The following is a 13,003-nucleotide window of genomic DNA, read 5'->3' on the forward strand; positions in this document are numbered from 1 at the left end:
GTTGTGTGCTGCTTCTTGACATTTCGGTCAACAACGGACCGAGTGTATGACAGTGGTCCCATAAGATTAGTCCCATAAAGCCTAAAAATGTGGTAGGCTATACCATCTAGGCTTGTGTAAGTACACTTTATGATGTTCACACAATGATGAAATCGCCTAATGATGCATTTCTTAGAACATGTCCCCGTCATTCAGTGATATGTGACTGTGCTTGGATGTTCAATAGACGTTTCAACTCTACATGCCCCAAACTGAGCTTCTGCACTCTCTCCATTCGAGCCCGTCCTCACAGTCTCCCTGTCTCAGCGGATGGCTGCTCTGTCCTTCCAGAGGCTCAGGCCAAAAGCTGTGGCGTCATCCCTCACTCTTCTCTTCACCTCGCTCACTGCACCCTCTGCCTGAGGGAATTCCGCTGGCCTGTCTTTGAAATATAACCAGAGTCTGGTCAGGTCTGCCCCCTGCACTGGCCCACCCTGGTCCAGCCACTGTCCTCTCTTGGCTGCGTCACCGCCGCCATCTAAAGGTCCTGCTGCCTCCCGCTCGCGCACGTGCAGTCCGTCGACGCCGCAGTCACAGTTCTCTTTTTAAAAGGCAAGTCAGGCCATTTCACTCCTCTGCTCGAAATCCTCAAATGGCCTTGATTTCACTCTGAACCAAAGCGAAACCCTGTAGTGGCCTCGCAGTCCCATGTCTTCTGGCTCCCTGTCACCTTCCCGACCTCACAGCCTACGCTTGTCCCCGGCCCCGGAGGCTCCAGACACTCCAGCCTCCTTGCTCTTCCTCTGTTGGGACATACGCCCACCTCAGGGTCTTCCTCGTGGCTGTATGTCTGCCTGGAGCCTGCCCCCGACATCTCCGTGCTTCTCTCCCTCCCTCTCCAAGCTTTCGCTCGAGAGTCGCTTTCTCAATAGGGACACTCTGACTCCCCTAGGTAACTTGTCACGCAACCCCATGCCCGCAACCACAGCCCTCACCTCCTCCATTGTGTCATCTTCTTTTTTGCAGAACATACTAGCTTTTAACAAACACTACCGTTTTCTCATTCTCTTGGTTTATTGTTCATTGTCTGCCTTCCCCAGTGCATTCATCACAAACTCACAAGGCAGGAATCTGGGCTGTGTGCGCTTCCGTATTGCGAGCAACAAAAGCACATGTGGCCCCAGGGCTGGAGGGGAAGCTGGATTTGGGTGATGGGGGGAGGGGAGTGACTGTGAGTAGAAGACAGATTATAAAGAGGCTTGAGGGGTGTAGAGAGGAACTTGGAGCTGATTTTGGACACTTGGGAGCCCATAAAGATGGTGAGACAGGGGCTATCCATGGTCAGATTTGCAGCGGGGAAAATTTCCCTGGCTGCAGTGACAAAGGGACTAGTGGTAGTGGACTGGACTACACCAAGGGGGAAGCATGGCGGAGAGAGGAGATGGAGCTAAAACACTCACTTTACAAAGCAAGGCTGGACGGCTTCATGTCTCTGGTGGCTGGCTGCCTGGCAGGGCTGTGCCTGGGATGAAGTTAGAGGAGGGGACACTCACGTGAGCTGAGAAGCCCATTTCCACTCGGGCAGCTCCATTCTGCGGGTCTGTCCAGAGGGCATGGGACCCACCGCCCTATCCGCCAGGCAGTTGCTCTGTGCTACTGCTCACACTGTCTCCTGCAAACTACCTATTCTCTCTGGCTCAAATCTTTTTAGATTTTAAAACCTGTACAAGAGAATAAAATATAATAAATAGTACTTGCATAATAGGCTCGATATGAAGATTGCATGAGGTCATGAATGAAGGGGGTGGAAGGATAAGCAGCCAGAGAAAATGCCCAGTGAAGCTCAGCTCTTCACGTTATCTCAGGAGTCACTGGGTGTGAGACACGTGGTATCGATTCAGAGCCACAGGCAGACACTATTGACGGACACGGGACAGCATGTGGACTCCAGGGGTGGGAGCTGCACCACACCCAGGGCCAGGACCTGGGGACCAGATTGCATGGAAGGCATGGTTCGTGCTCCCTGTGACAGGAAACGGAGGGCCCCAAAGTCAGGACAAGCAGGAGCGTGGCGGGCAGGGACAGTGACAACACTGACCAGTAGAGCAACCGTGCATGCTGAGCAGATTGGCGACTTCCAGTCCTGGGGGTGGGGGGCGCTGGAGATGAAGCAGCCTACCAATTGCCTTCCAGCCCCTTTGGGATCCCTGAGCATTGTTCTAAGAAAAGTTTTATGACATCCTCCTGATGGCAAAAGTGCTGTTCTTTTGAACAAATCCAGATTCCACTGAGCAAAGCCCATGGTGCTGTTGCTTACTGCGGCAGTGGATGAAGGGCCGGCCGTTTTCACTGGAGGACATTGCTCTGGCCAGAACCCCGATGTGGCCCACAGTCCCTGCAGCCCCTCCGATGCTTTCCTGGCCTCCTCCGTGGAGTGGCCTTTTCTAGATAATAATTTTAATCAGGAAGAGAAATCATTCAAAGGGTGTTTGAGTTGTATGAAGATGACCTGGAATTTGGGGCAATTGTCCAAACATTCAGATGCATCCAGAGAGGGGAGTTAATCAGATTGCGGTTTCGATTCTGAGACAGTGGACAGCCCTCCGAGTTCACTAGTCCTCTCTTCGGGAGGATGGACGAGCATCTGCATCCAAGTGCAGCTGCAGGGCCTGGTAAAGCAGTTCCGAGGTAACCCCCGCTTGCTCCTTTACAGGTTTTGTTTTTTCAGTCTCCTTGAATTTTCCAGCATTGCCTGTGATAGGTTGACTTGGACAGAGCCCATATGCTCACTTAATTCATTCGACGCCCAGCCTCTTGTTCATCACACAACACTGAGCATGTGGTACCCAGGGCACAGCTGGGCCAATCAGGCAGGCAGGGCTCAGGGCTGGCCACATCATGGACCAACCAAGGTGCCAAGTAGCCAAGTCTGAGACAGAAATTCTACCCGGGTTGGGATCCAGTCCAGAGTGGCCAGGCCCGTGTGCACTGAGCTCTCTGTAAAGAGAAGGGAGCTCTTGTTTACGGGACTTCTTTGGCACAGCTAGCACTCAGCCACATTCCAGTTAATCTCACCGAGGCTGGTGCCAGGCGCTCACCATCACCGCTCCGGCAGAAGAAGTGAGGTGCAGAGAGAGGAAGTTCTAGCAGCCAGATCTCAGATCCAAGTCCTTTTGATCCCAAAGCTGATGCATCTCAGTGTCCAGTGTCATCTTCCCGAACACAGGTCACATGGTTATAGAAAGGGGCTAACATTTATTAACCACTGTGTGCCAGGATGGCACTGGACATCTGTGTGTTGTATCTCTTACGTTACACAGCAAACCGGTTGAATTAACGCCATCTTCTCCATTTCTGACTGGTTCACTGCCCTCCCCTCTGTATCACTCTGAGGGTCCATAACCTACTCTCATTGCACTTGACCCCAGACCTCAGGTTGGGCCTGAAGAGCACGGGTGTGAGCTCCAGTCCCATCTGAGACAATCCGACAGGGAAGGCTCAGCCTGATTGTGGACACGCATCTCAGACAGCCCACAGCAAGAGGAGCCCCTGCCGAAAGGTGTGGGCCTTCTTGGGTGAAGACATGTTTGTGTGCAGTCCTTAGATAACAAGAAGAAGTATTGAACACGGTGCACATTTTTACATTCAGCTTTCGTCTGGGCTCAATTAATTATGTACACTTCACTGAAGCGGGCGAATATCAGCTAAGACTCTTAGTGGCTATTACAAAAGGCCTTCAGTGGATGGAAGCATCCCAAGTTCAGGGAAGATCCGTGGTCCTCTGAGCGGCATGGGGAGGATGTCTCCGTGGAGAGCAGGCTTCCCGCTCTTGGGAGGAGGGATGACTGTGAGGTTTGTATATTTTCCATCTGAAATTCAGACAGTTCAAAGTTGTGCCATAAATATATCCCACATCTGGTTTTGGGGAGAATTTGGAGCTTATTTCTTAGGAGATAAGTAATAGGAACCTTCTTGTGGCTTTGTTCTGTCTTAAATATGCCATGATCTTTTTGCCATTTGAGGATAAATTAATGGACGAAAAGAAGGAAATAAGTAGAATGCAGCGGCCATAATTTGAAGCGTGAATAACTGTGGAGAAAGTGGACACGTGGCACTGCTGTGGACATCTGTGTGATAGACTGGGGTGTCAACCTTCCAACATTCATGCAACAGGCATTTTGGGGGCCCTGGCTCTGTCCCAGGCACTCTAAGTTCCAGGAACACTGAGGGTAACTCGTTCAGTAACTGTTTCTGGAGAACGTTCCATGCAGGCTCCATGGAACGACCCACAGAAGCAGCAACGCCCAGCCAGCTCTCTTGGAGAGGACAGAAGATGCCCATGGGCGCAGGAAGCACTCGTCACCTCTCAAGTGCACAGGTGACAGTCCAGGAAGAGAAGTGCAGTAGGAAGAGGAACGTGTGACGGAAGACTCACCATGGACTTACATTCCACGCATCTGAGAAAATGTGCCTCTGTGGCAAGGTGAGGGGAAGGGAAAAGAGCGTGGGAGTGCAGAGGAAAGCAGCACCTTCCTCCTGGGAATCCAGGAAGACTTCTGGGAGGAGGCCTCATCAGGGTCCTTGTGGGACAGGTGGGGTTTAGACGTGGTGCTGAGCTGGGGGCTGGTGGCAATCGGGAAGAACTGGCATCCCTGAAAACGGAGCACCATGCCCCTGGAGGGCTCGTGGATCCTGGGAGCAGTGAGGCTGGGCTGGAGCACAGGCCCTGACAATGCAGACTCAGGGCTCAGTCTGGGCCCTCCTGCCGGAGGGCATGTCTGCGAGGTCCAGGCTCCTACTGCCCCAGCTGATGGCGAGTGTGAAAACCAGGAGAGGTGTGAGTGTGTCTCTAAGGTGACTCTGAGATACCCGTGTCTGCTAGGCACCAACTGACAAGATGGGCATCTCCCGTGGGCCTGGAGCCAGGTCTCTGCCATGCGCTGGCTGGTCACTAGGGGAGTATGATTGGTGCAGACTAGGCAGGTACTGGTCACAATGAGTGTGTGCGAGCATGTGTGTGCGAGTGTATGTGAAAGTGTGTGAACATGAACATGTGTGAGTCTGTGAGAGAGTACAAGTGTAAATGAGTGTGTGAGTGTATGTGAATGTGAGAGTGTCAGCGCGTCTGTCCCCACGTTCTCCTCCGCCCACCGGGCTGCTCCTGCCTTGACAGCTGCTGACTGAAAGCCTGCCCCTGGGGCTCCAGGAAGTACGTGTGGGTGGCAGGGAGCCACCAGCAACAGGAGGGACCTGGGGCCTGAGTCACTCCCCGTGTCCCCAGCCCGGGCCCTGGTCAGGTGTGGAGTGCAAGGGGCACGTGTGCAGGCGTGGCACGGGCAGAGTCCTGGGAAGGAGGGCGCTGGACCTCCCCACCTCCCCAGCTCCAGTCCCAGGATGATGTGAGTGCTGCTTGGTGTCCCTGGAGACGCCCACAGAAGAGGCTGGCGGATGCGTGGGAACAGCATGCCGAGAGGAAAGTCTTCATTAGCTTCTCTTTCCTTCCTGGAAAAGTCAGGCACTGGTTTGAGCTGTGCTGCTTTCACTGGTCCACGGAGAGGGGGCGTTTTATTTCTATTAAAAGAAGCAGAAGTACTGTGTTTCCAGTGGAGCCAGTGTTACTGTCCCCCTGCCGTGTGCCGGTATCGAGAGATGCTGGGGAGCCTTGGCCAACCCTGGGGGCGCACAGGCAGGGGAGGAAGATGCCCGAGGGGCTGATTTGGAAGTGGACTCTCCTCCACTCTGGGTGAGGGCTTTCAGTAGAAAACTCCCCCTGACTGGGAGCTGGGCTAAAATTGGCTTCTTCTCCAGCAGGAACTTTGTGACTCTCCCCATGGGAACAAATCAGTGCCCCATTGCATGAGGCTCCTCACAAGTGGCTGTCAATCCCCTCCCCGACCCATGAGGTCCCAGAACTCGGGGGGCTTCGTGGAGAAGGAGGGAGTTGCCATTGCTGCAGGGAGCACTTCGGGCATCAGGAAAGAACATACAGGTGCATGTGCGTGAAAGGGCTCGTGGGACTCTGTCAGGACAGGCAGGGGATTTAGGGGCCACTAGTGGTTGGGGACAGCAGGGAGGATGGCCACTGGAACTCAGAACCCAGAAGAATGGGGGGTCCTTGTCTGTCTGGGATATTCCCTATGGGGTGACAGGTTCCTGACCCTCACACCATGAGGGCATGTGTAATTTAAGCTGTAGCACCAGATGGGAAGACAGAGCTCACCAAAGCTGATTCCCCTCTTGTCCCCCCATGGGACTTGTGTCTGGGGCAGAGAGCAGTCTCATTAACACAGCTGCTCCTGTCTCTGTAATCAGGGTGACTGCCCAGACTGGAGGGAGCGCTGCAGCTGGATCACAAATTCCCGCCAGAATAGCACAGAGGCAGGAGAGTTGGGGTCCGTTGGGGGGTGGTGCAGGTGCACATGGGGTTGCAGTGGGGAGGGAGGCAGAGGTTGGATCAACGCAAACAAGAGCTTTCAGCCCCTGCAGCTGCCCGGGTACAAAATGGACTGTGCGTCTGGGGTGAGCTTCTCATCACCGGAAGAGTCCAGCGACTGGGAATGGCTTATTGAAGGGATGGAGAGAGGGCCCTGACTCCTCCAGAGGGCGGGCCAGGCAGATCCGGGGCAGGCCTTGACGGTGAGCTTTCTGGGCCGTGGTGGTGAACACTGATCTTCCTCTAAAGCCTAGGTGACGAAGATTCAGACCTGGAAATACAGAATACCCTCCAGCCTCAGGCATGGGGCTGCGAGTTCCAGCTGGGGACTATACCGTCAGCTGGACCGAGATGAGGTCCTGCTACTGCGACAAACTAGCACGCAGTGGTGGCTTCCAACAACAGAAATCCACTCCCTCAGTTCTGGGGGATGGAAGTCCCACATCAAGGTGCGAGCAGGTGGTGCTCCCCACAGGGGCTCCAGGAAGGGTCTTACCAGCCTCTCCCAGCTTCTGGGGGCTCCAGGCATCTCTTACCTTGTGGCCGAATCCCTCCAGCCTTTGTCTCTGTTGTTGTAAGGAGGTCTTCCCTCTGTGTTCTCTTCTCTTCTCTTCTTAGAAGGACACCAGTCACTGGATTTAGGTCCACCCTAAATCTTAACTTGATTATATTTGCAAAGACCTTATTTCCAAAGAAGGCCCCATCCACAGGTGCCAGGGCTGAAGACTTGGATGTGTCTTTTTTTGGGGAGCACGGTTCAGCCCAGGGGCCTGACTAAGCTCCAGCTCCAGGAGAATCAGCCGGGGGGTTGGGCAGGAACCCGGGAAGGCAGAACTACAACAGACAGACAGCAGCAGAACTGACGACCATGGTTTCTGGAGGGCTTGCCGTAAGCCAGGCGCTCCCATCCATGTTGCCGTCTGTCCCTGCTCTGCCACCTGACCCGTCCCTTCAGGTGGCCTTAGCAGTCACCTCGGTACCCTGCCCTGTTGTGAGAATGACGCCCCAGCCTGTCTAGGGACATATTTTCCACCCTGTTCCAGCTTTTCCAAGCAGCCCCCTTGGGTGTGGCACCACTCTCAGCTGGGCCCACCATGTGGACCCCTACCCGCCCACGAGGCTTTCTCTCCACGTCTCCTGTGCGGGGATGGGCATCCAGCCTCCGTGCTACGTTCAGAACCATCCTGGGCAGTGACCCTGGCATGGCTGGTGGCATGTCCAGTACAGACTCCAGTGTGTTTCTATGATGCAAATGTCCAGGTTGACCATTTTCTTTTCACCCTATTTGATTATATGTCATGTGTATACATATGGCAATCATCAAATGAGGTTTCTACCACATAATCACATTCGCCTCTGGGAGAACATTTGAGGTGGGGATGACTGTTACTACCCACTGGGAGAACAGGAAGAGCAGGCTCAGAAAACTGGGTGTTTGCCACTCTGGACCTGAAGTCAGGTCCCTGTGTCCTCAAACTGCTGATGCTGCATTTTCTAGGTACTGATTAGCTGTGCTGGGAGCAGGGGGCGCTTCTCAGACAGAAAACACTCCGGCATCCTTTTGCTCTGAGGGAAGGCTGGGCAGAGCGTGGGGGACGTGGTGCCCAGCTGAGAGGGGTGCACCTTGAGTCACACAGGGCTGCCTGGGAGCCCCACAGTCCACAGTGCAAGAAGCATATGCTGCAGGAGATACACTGCAAGGAGAGGTGTGCACATTTAAGGGGGAGGGTCTACACACCACCAGGCAGGGCAGGTCTGCACACTGCCAAGGGTGTCTGCACACCGCCAGAGGAGGTCCACACTCTGCCGGAGGGGTCTGCACACTCCAGGGCAGGTCTGCACACTCCCTGGGAGGTCTGCACACTCCAGGCAGGTCTGCATACTGCAGAGCAGGTCTGCACACTCCTAGGGGAGGTCTGCACACTCCAAGGAAGCTCTGCACACTCCAGGGCAGGTCTGCACACTGCTGAAGGTGTCTGCATACTGCAGGGCAGGTCTGCACCATCCAGAGGGAGGTCTGCACGCTCCCTGGGAGGTCAGCACGCTCCTCTGGGGGAGATGTGCATACGGCAGGGCAGGTCTGCACACTGCAGGGCAGGTCTGCACACTCCTTGGGGAGGTTTGCATACTCCAGGGCAGCTCTGCACAGTCCTGGGGGAGGTCTGCACACTCTCTGGGAAGTCTGCACACTCTGGAGGGAGATCTGCACACTCCAGGGCAAGTCTGCACACTCCTGGGGGCGGTCCTCACACTGCCTGGAAAGTCTGCACACTCCAGGGCAGGTCTGCACACTCCTCTGGGGGAGAGCTGCACACTCCAGGGCAGCTCTGCACACTCCATGGGGGGTTTGCACCCTCCTGGGGGAGATCTACTCACTCCAGGGCAGGTCTATAAGTTGTGGGGTGGAGGATGAGGTGGAGGCAGCAGTGGATTTGGCCGCAGTGAATCCAGACGTCTCCTCTTATTTGCTCTGCTACCTTTGGCAAACATGTCAACTTCTCTGAGTCATGCTTTCTTCCTCTTCACTGGGGCAGCTATGAGGATTAAAAGACACAGCTCCTTGAAGATAGTGATGGCTCTGGGAAACATTGAGTTGGTTTTAGACAGTGTGGTACCACGTGCAGTGCTGGAATATTAGGGAAGGAAGAGAGCTGGGGGAGGAGATGGTGAGTCCAGCTCCATATGCCCTGAATGCGAACGGAGTCCAGGTGGAGGTGTTCCAGGCACAGGGCCCAGGGCTGTGGGAGAAGTCAGGCCTGCCCGCAAAGCACTGAATGTGATCCCACAATTGTTTCCATCCACGTCCCAGAGAGGATGAGCTCCTCCAGGCATTAGATGCAGGAAAGAGCATCAAAAAGCTACGGACTGAACCCTGAGAGGCATCAAACAGGCAGACCAGAGAGGAGCGAGGAGTGAGGGAGGCAGGGAGGGGACCTGGTGCCCTCACAGGCTGGGGAGGAGCCCCCAGCCCTGCAGTGAGGGTCAGGCAGCCTGCCTACCTGTGCTGGTTGGTCATATACCTGCCTGTTTCACCAGCAACTTTCTTAACGCTTCCCTAGCTCTGTTCTAATCTCTCACATCCACTGAGGGTCATGCATGTCTCCAGCACACGCATCGCCTTGCAGGTCACTCCAGATGCTCTCGGTGTCTCCCCCGCAAAGTATGAAATAGCAGCAAAGGCTGGCAGTCTTCCAAGGTGCTGAGGCTGGCGGGCAGGCTGGCTGTCCCACCAGGGCAGGCTTTTGCAGTCGTGGTGGAAGGATGTGCGGAGTGAGAGGTGAGCCCTTCTGCCCGCTTCCTCCCACGCACAGGGCAGAGTGCTGCTCACCTTCAGATCCATTTTCTCATAAACCTCACACTGAGCCCTGACAGCTATAACCAAAGGTTCAAAATGCCAAATTCAATCCTGTGGGAAACAAAAGGATAAGACAAACAGTCATCTGGCCTGGCATCTGGAGGAGCCCACTGCCGTTTACGCTGTGTTCTTGCTGTTAACCCAGCACCAGCAGCCACCTCAGGGCTCCGGTGTTGCCACCCGCCACTGCGGAGGTGCAAAGTCAGGAGCCCCAGGGAGCAGCTGCCTCTCGTGGGCCCCTTTCTTTCTCTGTCAAGGGCAGATCAGAGCTGATCCACCCGGCATGGGGGTATTTGGAAGATCAACCCCACTGCGGATGTGAACAGATTGTACAAGTTGAAGTCATCAGAATAATCAAGATATCATAAATGCTACTCATTTGGGGTCCAGAGTCTATTCTTAGGATAGGCTGTCACTGCCTATTGGTATTTCTTTAAAAGCTAGTCTCGTCTCCCTCCACACATTCCTCCTAGTTCTATCTTTCCATAGCCTGAGAATTGTCTGCCTGTGCAATGGTGCAGCACAGCTGGTTTTGGAGAGTGCTCCCCTTGGCCAACAAGTGAAAGCTCTTCAGGCGACACTGTTCGGAGCTAAGGCAGAGTCATGAAGGCAAGGTGTCCTCCCAGACCCCCGCGTTTGTGCGGGATCTTAGATGTCTCCCTCCTCCTGCATCCCGCACAGGCACAGCCTGGCCACCTCTTCCTGCGCAGCCCCAGGGAGGGAGCTCCCACCCCATCCTGCTGGGGCCCCCACGGCTCAGCCGTCTGCACCAGAGCTCTTTCTCACCCAGCACCGCAGAGCGGCAGCACGCCTAGACAGACAGGTGAAGATGCAGCACAGTTCCTCTCTCGAGGCTTCCTGTCGCCTCCGGCCTCCACGCCACTCCTTTTGAGCCACACCACATCATTCCATGCATAACTCCAGGGGACCATGGGGAGGTTTATTACAGTTTGTGAAGAAACCTGAGGACTTTTCTGTGTTTATTTTTTCCACTTCCAGTATAATTCTATGTGCAATGTGAAATATGCTCATTAACCGAAGAAGCATGCACCATTGGAAAGGTACACAATCAAGCAGAAATTTTGGAAAATAGAGAAGCAGCTTTAAAGCATCACACATAACCTCATCACCTCAAACAACACCGTTAGCATGTCAGTGCATGTCATATTTTTCTTGCATAGAGTCAGTTTCCACATGTGTCTTAATGGAATCATTGCATTTTTTGTTTCCCATAACATCCTTTTATATTTTAAAATATCCCCAGCAATTTTCCATGTCATTATTAAATATTCTCTACGACATTATTTTAGCGGCTGCTTAGTATTTCTGCTAAAGAGGTTTCTCTAATGCTCCCCATTTCTTTTCATTTTTACATTTTTTTTCATGGCATGTGCCGCTATCTGCCATTGTATGATGTGTTTCATTGTTTCTTGTCTGTGTCTTTGCCTGAAACAGGAGCTCCAGCAGGACAGAGCTCTGCCAGGCTTTTCACTGCTGCCTCCCCAGGCACAGGATACTCTGTAGTGCATCATGAACACTCAACAAGTATTCGTAGGATGGCTGAGCGGATTTGCCCGGTCTTGCCCTGGTAGACATTTGGACGGCTATGCAGTAAGCCACATTGTACATGCATCTTCGGGTGTATTTTTGCTGTTAACGTAGGGTACATTCTTCAATACAATGTCTCCAGGTAAAAAAGTAAGGATATTTATATGGCTCTTGATAACAATTGCCAAATTATCGTCCAGAAATGCTAACTGTCGTATATTCTTACCACCAACGTATGAAAGAATTATATTTATTTTTTCTCTTCTTCCCAAATACTCATTTGCATTATTCTCATGTCTATCAGCTCAATGGATGCACACAGTATATACTTTTTATCTTAATTTGAATTGTATTTCTAATGAATTAGGATATTTTCACATATCTACTGACCATTTACATTTTCAATTGCCTGTTGATTTTTTGTGTTTTTGTAAATTTCTTTGTCAGATTTCTTTATATTTTAAGAATAGTGATCTGTTACATGTAGTAAATATTTTTCATTTGCCATTTGTCATTAATTTTGTTATATTTTTTGCTGTATAACATCATTATATTTGTGTACAAACATGTCCATCTTGCTCTCTGTAACTTCTGGCATTTTATGCACAGACCCATCGTTCTGATTCTTGATCAGAGCCCAGCTATGCTCTCCAAATGAGGAACTCCTCCGTGAATTTAGGACCCTGCACGTCCCTGCTGAAAAGAGAGGAAGGAGCCATACATCTCTCTCAGAGTGGATTAAAGTTCAGCCTGTAATGGAGACAAGACTTATCGTGCATTTGTAAGGGCGGAACAGAATGGCGACCCAGTGGGGGCTGTGCCTTGGGATCCAACCGGCAGTAAAATATTAAGGAGGGGAGCGTTTCAGAATCAGAAAAGGCCACTCTGTCCTGCACACCTGTCCTCGTAGAATTTAGCTGAATCCTGCATTCCTGATGTTCTACCATCTGTCCACACGCCCTCCTTCCCCTGAAATAAGTCAGGGGCTTGAGTTAATTTTTTGCTACATTTGCCTTGTCTCCTCATTTATTCCATATGCTCATTACCTTCCATGCGCAGTCGCTCCTGCCCGAGTGTCTCCGCCCTCATCACAAGTCACGAGCTTTATTCCTTTAACTTGGTCTACAGAGTGTGCTTTATTGTCCTTATGAATCCCTCTGTTGATATCACCTCAAACTCCATTACTTTTCAAGAAAACTAGAGCAATTTTTAAGAGCCTCATTATTTCACACAGCGCAATGAAAAGAGAGATCCTCCAACTGACCGTGCCTTCACCGTATTTATATCTTAGGCAACTCTCACTCTCACCAGGTTTCGATGTTTTTAAAAATCTGAACTTCTAGTTTGATTCAGTAGTAAATCGAAGTATTGGAGGGAACACAAAAAGGGCTTGCAGGCAGAGCATTCTGGAGAGTCCTGAACGAAGGCACACTGAGATGCAAATCATCGCTTCTGATTCTTGCCCCAGAACGAGGTGCACCTGGGTTAATTCCATGACCGTTAAGGGGAAAGTCCCTGTGGCCATCAGGAGGGACCCCCTTCTGCGTGGCTCCTGGTGCTTCCTGCAGCGGGGAACGAGGGTGTCCTGCTCTGTCCCTGGCAGTTACTCTCCAGCGAAGCCCTTTAAGATTTCTCGGGAGCTGCCTTCAGCGTGTCCAGGCCTTTCATTTAAACCACATGGATGGTGA

Source organism: Equus przewalskii, chromosome 14 (genome assembly GCF_037783145.1).
Source record: "Equus przewalskii isolate Varuska chromosome 14, EquPr2, whole genome shotgun sequence".
In the NCBI taxonomy this organism is placed as follows: domain Eukaryota; kingdom Metazoa; phylum Chordata; class Mammalia; order Perissodactyla; family Equidae; genus Equus; species Equus przewalskii.